This window comes from Thermobia domestica, chromosome 10, assembly GCF_964235325.1.
Source record: "Thermobia domestica chromosome 10, izTheDome1.hap1.1, whole genome shotgun sequence".
Lineage (NCBI taxonomy): Eukaryota > Metazoa > Arthropoda > Insecta > Zygentoma > Lepismatidae > Thermobia > Thermobia domestica.
Genome location: NC_137463.1, coordinates 268,064,382 through 268,072,084, shown reverse-complemented (window position 1 = coordinate 268,072,084; position 7,703 = coordinate 268,064,382). Strand labels below are relative to the sequence as shown.

The 7,703-nt window shown below is 34.7% G+C and overlaps 1 protein-coding gene across 1 annotated transcript in view; it reads left to right on the top strand.

Annotated features, from left to right (window-relative positions):
* Positions 1 to 288: 288 nt before the first annotated feature.
* Positions 289 to 7,703, top strand: part of LOC145663207 (acyl-CoA Delta-9 desaturase-like) — a 65,344-nt gene continuing 57,929 nt past the window's right edge. Inside the window, exon 1 of the mRNA XM_081729560.1 lies at positions 289 to 627. The gene's annotated coding sequence lies outside the window, so the exon portion shown is untranslated. The remainder of the gene's footprint in view (positions 628 to 7,703) is intronic.

Here is a 7,703-nt window from a genome sequence, read left to right as displayed (position 1 = left end):
TTTTCTTACTTTGAAAGAAAAATGAAATCCTAGAACCTTATCAGCTTTTGAAGTTCTGTACAACTTTTGAAAGAATGGGCAAAATAATAAAAATAATAGTTATTAGTAAGATATTCTTAAGAGATGCTTGTTGTGATAGGATCAAATGTCATGACGTTAAAAACAAAATAATTTCTGGCAACTCGAATATTATTAGACTTCACAATACTTTTTGTGTACTAGTTTAAGTACAACTGGTTAAGGCCATTGCCGTAATTACGACCTCGCGTTTCAGAAGTGTTAAGTCTTATCACAAAAATTCCAATTGTCTAATGGCTGATCTTAAATATGTTTATATGATTTTTTTTACTTGATAGGCAGATCTTTTAACCTTAGGAAACTACACCAACAGTCTCAGTGAGCCTATAGCACTTCATTCCCTTTCATTCAGTGCGTTTTCTTCCCTTTCTTTGATGAGTGTCCTGGCTCAGTACAGTGGCAGTAGTTTAATCTAATTACGTCGACAGGGGGCACTGCGTTCTGTGATGTGATGACTTCCATCGAGAACAAAACTCTTCGAACCATTTAAAAACTCCTTTGCGCCTGGTTTTTAAATTTATTTTTGAGAGTTGCATTTAATAAATTAAGGTAAGAAGTATTTATTTTCTCTTTTTTCATATGCGTAACTAGAGTGGGGTTTGGGAGGTCCAGGCTCCCCCTAAAACACTGTTAGAAGCTTTTATTGGCTGGTAATATAAAGTGATAAAAACAGAAAATCGCCTTGTCTCTGTTTATAGTTTCAGGATATATTCATTTAAGAAGAAGCGAGTGCGCTATAACAATTCTGAGGCACGTGTGTGATTTTATATTTAACCTTTAAACGCTGAAGGACGCAACTGCTGTGTCAAGGCTTTAAACCAGCATTTCCCAACCTTTTTCAACTTGCGGCACACTATGGATGCAACTTGAATTCTAGCGGCACACTCATAGATATTATTATTTGTAAATATAAAATACCGTGGTATTTTTTCTGTGCTTACTGATCTCCTTCTCACAGAGAAGAAAGCTCGAGCACTGGTTTTCCCCCATGCTAATTCATTATGCTTATTTTTTATTCTAATTTTAAAATAGAAAACAATTGCAATGAAATATTGGACTTAGGTTTTTAAAACTAAGCTTTCTTTTTCGAAAACTATATCCAACCTTTCACTAAGAAGAAAGATCACTAAATAATGAACGCACAAACAAATCTCTTTGTTTAAAAAAAATGTAGGTAATTTGTATGCATGTTTGCTTTGTCGAAAGGATTGAATGATATTTTAAAATTTCAAGTTACGAAATAGTTTGCAACAATAAAGAAGCAATAATAGTCATAACAATGATAACAAATACTTTTTTCAACATTAAAAATGTACAGAAAAATAACACGGTATGAAACTCAAAATTGTTGATTTATAATAGAGGTTATTAGTAATGTAAAATACAAATATACATTTTTCCTATGTCTTGCAATTTGATTGCTATATAATTAATAATTTGTTTCATTTCCACGCGGCACACCAGCGGTTCCTTCACGGCCCACCGGTTGGGAAACGCTGCTTTAAACCTTAATAGCTCAACCCCAAACTAAGCAAAGAAAATAATTTTGGTATCAATGTGTTTCTGAGGGATGAAGCTTGCCGTCCATAAGCATTATAGCCTATGTAGTGGGGATACCACGGCGGAGAGGGGGAGGGTAAAGTTCGTGTTTTTATTTATTTATTTATTTGCATTAGGTTTTTGGGGAGGCCATTCCCTTCCCTTGGAAGTACAGCCATAAAAATTGGTATGTGAAGCAATGAACTAGTCCACTACACGCTAATACCCTGCAAAAGTACTTGTTGCTTATATGAGCAGAGTAAGGAAGGAGCAAAGTTGACCAAATTTTTGAGTCTCAGCTTTTTGACGTAAATTACATTTATTTTCTGGACGGTTCCATATAAGACAAGATATCTTTTCACTGAATTGGTCTACAAGCATAATTCTTGTTCATGTACACTGAGAAAAATGTATGTGGCGTACTTAAAAAAGTAGGTTACATGCGTAATTCCTGTAGTTTTTGGACTTAACGTACAGAAGACGTATAACTGAAAACGTATGTTTTATAATACTTTCCGTATAAGTGTTCCATCTATACGTACTTTCCGTATGAAACAATATAGGCGGTCAGGATCTCACATACAAATGGACGTATATAACATATAGCTGACGAATGTAACATAAGTATATGCATGTGATATACGGAAAACTGTTAGATGTCAGACATCGTGCAATGACATGATGTAACATCTAAGGGCAGTGCGTATGTAGCATATGGATAACGTATGCTCCGCACTGATTTCTTTAGTAAGCAAGAGGATTCCGTATATATGTACAATATACCGCTGTCCGGAGAATGTTTTTTTTTTCTCAGTGTACTTTCTATGGGCAATATTGAAAAAAGAATGTGTGCACATAACATGAAACTATAATGGGAGGGTGAGGTGAATGTCAAACCCAATGATTTTTTCTTGTACGCATATTTTTTTTCTTTTTTGGAAGGTTTCCAACAGGAATTTTGTTCTGAATTTTTATCTCGCTTTGTATTGTAGCAATGGCTACCATTTTTTAATATTATTGTTATAAGTGTATTTCCTACACATTAGCTTTATTTTGTCAGCGTAGAATGAGAGTAAGAGTTGCCAGGGCCCCCAAATTCTCTTTGTTCATATTTTTAATGATTTTTCCTTCTTCTTCTTCTCCTACGAATAGGACGCAAATTGCACAACTGTTACTTTGTTGGAATCAGTGTTTCATAAGCTTTCTAATTAGGTATCGATGATTACCCTCTGATAACAGGTGTCCCTCAACGTGAGAGTGTACGATTTTGTTCAAATCCCTGCCCGGTGTATGAAAGTTAATTAAGCACTGTTAAGATTATATTGTTATCTTTCTAAAGTATCTCTTTATATTAAATAATAATAATAATAATAATAATAATAATAATAATAATAATAATAATAATAATAATAATAATAATAATAATAATAATAATAATAATAATAATAATAATAATCATCATCATCAGGGCCCGGATCTTGTTGATCTAAAATTTTCTGAAAAGTGACCTATAAAATGACACTAAAATTCCTGTAAAATGACCCTAAAAATAACAAAAATTGACCTTAAAACTTGCGTTTTCCTAAACGTTTATTTCGTTATACATTGACATTTTTTAATATTCATTGGATTTTTAATTAATATTTCTCACTCATATTCAAAAAGTTTTGTTTCAGTTAGTTGCGGTCCATTGATCACTTATTTCTATTGATCAGTCCATCCATTGTACGGCATTGTAAGTATTGAAAGCGTCAATTCACTCCCGAGTTGAAACTAGGAAGCACTCTTAAACAATAAAAGTTCGCAAGTGTAGACTACATGAAAATAATATATAAAAACCTGTTTAAAATCTTTGTACAGCTTCTAATCCATTTTTAGTTATTCACGTGATCACATCATTTGTGGTCAACAACCCAAAACTATCTCTTTGGCCACCTACCAATCCCTAGCTTTCGTCAACCAGCTTAGTTTTCATTAGCTTGTTAAGAATAGTATTTCCACCCCAATAGTCAGGAAACAAGAAAGGAGATTATTCAACTTCGTCTTTTCCACATCCGTAAACCGTGTTCATTTAAAGATTTCCTTATGTAGATGAAAAAGAATAAAAAGACTATAAGTGACCTAAAAGTTACCTTAAAATATTAAAAAATGACCTGAAATTTCAAAAAGGCAAAAAGTGACCAAAAGTTGACCCTAAAAAACTATATTTTTAGAACCTAGAGTTGGTGGATAACGTTTTTATTTTAACTTGCCTTGTCCTATGCGTAACAGAAAAAAGTTGACTTGTCAACAAGATCCGGGCCCTGATCATCATCATCATCATCATCTCTGGTAAAACAGTAAAGAGAATCGCATCGAACTTAACATTATCCATATATGAAATATGATATATGGATATGCACCTTTAAAGTCGCCGTTACCAAAAAGATGTCAAATGATTGACTCCATTAACGAGCTCTATCGAGATAATCACTCTTGCTGTTAATTGAAAAAAGAATCTATTTCGTTCTAGCGTTACGTATGGAGAAATCGTTCAACGAAGTATTAGCATTCCAATCTTATAAGGTCCACTGTGTGATCCTAATAAGAATAATAACAACATTTCTTTTAGTTTAGCGTCCCACGATAACTCACCAAGGCCAAAGAAGACGGTGATAATGAGATGGATAATAATGTTGGAATTACGAAAGTGGGAGGAGCCAAGAGGACTTCAAGAAAACCCACGCACATGGTGTTTGTGCACTATAAAACCTACTTGGCTAGAGCTAGGATTAATCATAGTATGTAGTGAAAATATCCTTTCCTCACAAATGAACGCAGAAAATGAGACGCATCTTATTCACCGGTAATTGCTATGGAAAGTGAGTATTAAAATATATGGAATTTTTTAACGATTATAAGAAGTATTTGGCTAATTGGAGAGTCTTAAAGTTCGTTTTAACATTGGGTTGATCGATTTAAAGCTGACATATCATACCTAGAAGACGATCCCTCTACTGAACTCCTAAACACCATAGTAAACTATGTTAAGGCTATCGTCCATGTAAGACAAAGCCTGTTGCACGAAGACAAACGAATAACTATTCGCGACGTTGTGCGAATTCTAGTGCAAATAGAGCCATTGATACACGTTAAGTTAATGAAAATCGGCGCCATTATTTGTGAGTTAGTAATATTTTACTTCCGCGGGTGTCCCATCTGTTGGAGGTTCCTAGATTTTGTCATTTGTCATCAACTTCAACAACTATTAACTTGTTATCAGGACTTATTCCGGCAACGAATAATAAGTGACGAAACGTTGATCTTATACGGTAATCCACAAGTCAAAAGTCAGTCTAAAGAAAGGCGTAGAACCACAACGCGTTCTAGAGAGATGAATTGCAGTTTAGTGTTCTTTTCAGCCGCGAGGCTTTACGAGACATGGAGCTACAGTTCCACATGGGATCCTAACCACATGAGAACCCACCTTTGCCAAAGAGAAAAACACAATAGTACAAAATATTATTACACTCTTTTATCAGTACCGTCAAATGGGGTGAATAGAAACACATTTTTGACTATATGAGAATATAAGTCTGGTAATGTTAAAGATTTCGCGTATCAGATTATTCCAAAAGAAAGGTCTTAATATGCTAATGAATTTCAGTAAACGTCATTTTAATTTATCAACTCCACTTTTCTTCACCTTGATTTTTCTTAATGTTTCTATTCACCCCTACCCATGGGGTGAATAGAAACAATTACTTTATTTTCATTGTTGTTTCTTTTATACTATTGGAAAGGTAAAAAAGAAACAGCGTATTTGTTGAAACGAACTATTTATTTGATACCTGCAAGATATTAGTTCAATAAGACCAGTATTACATAAGTTACAAACTTATAAAACAATACAATGCACAATATAGATATAAACGACCATATAGTTTTGATGATATTTGAATAAGATTTAAACCACTGAAATCATCAGGGAAACTTATCATGAGTTGAGTTGATTTTGAGGTTTACGTCCCGTTCAGCAGCGAGGCTATATGAGACGTGGACCTACTGATTAACGTAGAATCAGAACTACATGAGCTCCCGCCGGGAATCGAACCCGGGTCTCCCACGCCAAAGGCGCGTATGCTAACCGCTTAGCCACGAAGGGGCCCGAAAGTTATCATATACTTAAAGCGTGCTGACGAACTCCTAATAAAACACAACAGTTTCGTTCTGAAAATTTCATTGTTTATGTGTTCTCTTATAAAACACTCCCACATATGCATCATGTTCCCATTTTCGCACTTGGGTGCTGAATAGTCTCATCGAGTTTTAGCTTCTCATTTTACCACAGCAAAATCACCAGCTTTAGAAAACCGTCATCTAGTTCGTGATCGTCTGGAATGTTGTCTTCTGGAGTGTTGTCTTTCTCCTCTTCCGACAATACAAAGGTAGGTTGAGTTTCGTTGTGATTTGATGAAAATGTATCATTTTCAGAAAACAAACCAAAACTCTTACCAGAAACATCTATTCGTACTCTCTTCTTCCCTTATTTAATTTTTTCCTCTTCTCTCATGCTCCTGAGAAGATCCATAAGGGAACGGTTTACAGTCTGAGATGACTTTTGCTGTTCTGTTTCTTCTCGTTCATTGTGTGTTTTTTTTTTTTGGCAACATCCTCAGTATTTGGTCTCGACAAAGGGGAAAAATTCCACACTTTTCAAATCCAGCCCTGACATTTTCCTCCTTCAGTTTCACTTTCTTTTTTTTTTTCAGAAGACTTGGAAATTTGTTCTTAGAGATGGTTGATACATTCCTATCAGGACCTTTTTTCTGCTCCTCAAGAATTTTCCACTCCTTAAGGAATTTCAAGAATTTCCCAAGAAGTGTTTCTATTCACCCCACTAATTAAAAATCATAACAATAACCCAGTAAAGTTAAATTTTGATTAAAAATAATTTACAAAAGGAAAACTTTTATTATGAACGTCAGTAAATGAAACAACAAACTACAAAATAGGCATATGTTCAAATGCAACAAATATGAAAATGTCATACTTACCAAGAAAGTTTAAGGAGCGCTAAAATACCGTGTAAGATTTCAGTAACACATTAATGCTACTGCCGTCTACCTCAGTGTTCCCAACTCAGTAAAACATTTTGTCTCTGCCCTGGACACTTTAGCCGTATAAGACTATGTTAAGAAATTTTAGTTTTCTTGATTAATTTATCGTCCAGATAAATCCAAAACTAATCTGGGAGTTTTGTTTCTATTCACCCCCATGTTTCTATTCACCCCATTTGACGGTATGGAACCGCGGGGTTCAGTGGTAGAGCGTTCAACTCTGGTGCACGGGTAGTGTTGTCACGAGACGAGGCATAATCCTTTGACACGAGATACGAGACGAGACATAACAATTTGACACTAGACACGACACGAGACGAGACGTCATGTGAAATATCTCGTCTCGTCTCGTCTCGTGTATCAGAAATGCAAACACAGTTTTTGAATTTGTTTAAAAGTACATTAACTCGGAATAAATTATTTGCCTTCGAAATGTATACCAGCGATGACTATCTTACAAAGAACAGCGAATACCTAAAGTTATTTTTTAATGATTATTACAAACAGCTTTCATTTCCATTTTTCAGTCGATTCAAGTTTAATTATTTTGTGATAGTGCTCCAGATTCAAGTACAATGTTAGAGCATTCATCGAGATCAGTGTTTCAGAAGATTTCATTCCGGGAGCTGGTGGGGATATCTATGCATAAAAGTTCTGTTATAAAAGTGCAAGTTCTCTTAATGGCGGTTTTATCAGTAACTAACCATTGTTCCATCGTCTTTCTAGTTCCGAACAAAGACAAAAACGAGTCAGCCTTTTTCGCTACTGAGTTTTGAAATTATGCTGGTTTGAGAATAAAATTGAATTTTTTTTATTGTTTTAATGTTATTCAAACCTAAGCCATTTTTGAAGCGGAAAGACACAAAGATCTCCTTATTTGTTGCAGTGGCGCTATAGGTTCTGAAAAAAGGATTTCAGAATAAGTGGGAAAGGCTTACTTTTCGACTGTATTGACAAATATTTCTGTCGTAGTATCTAATTCATTAC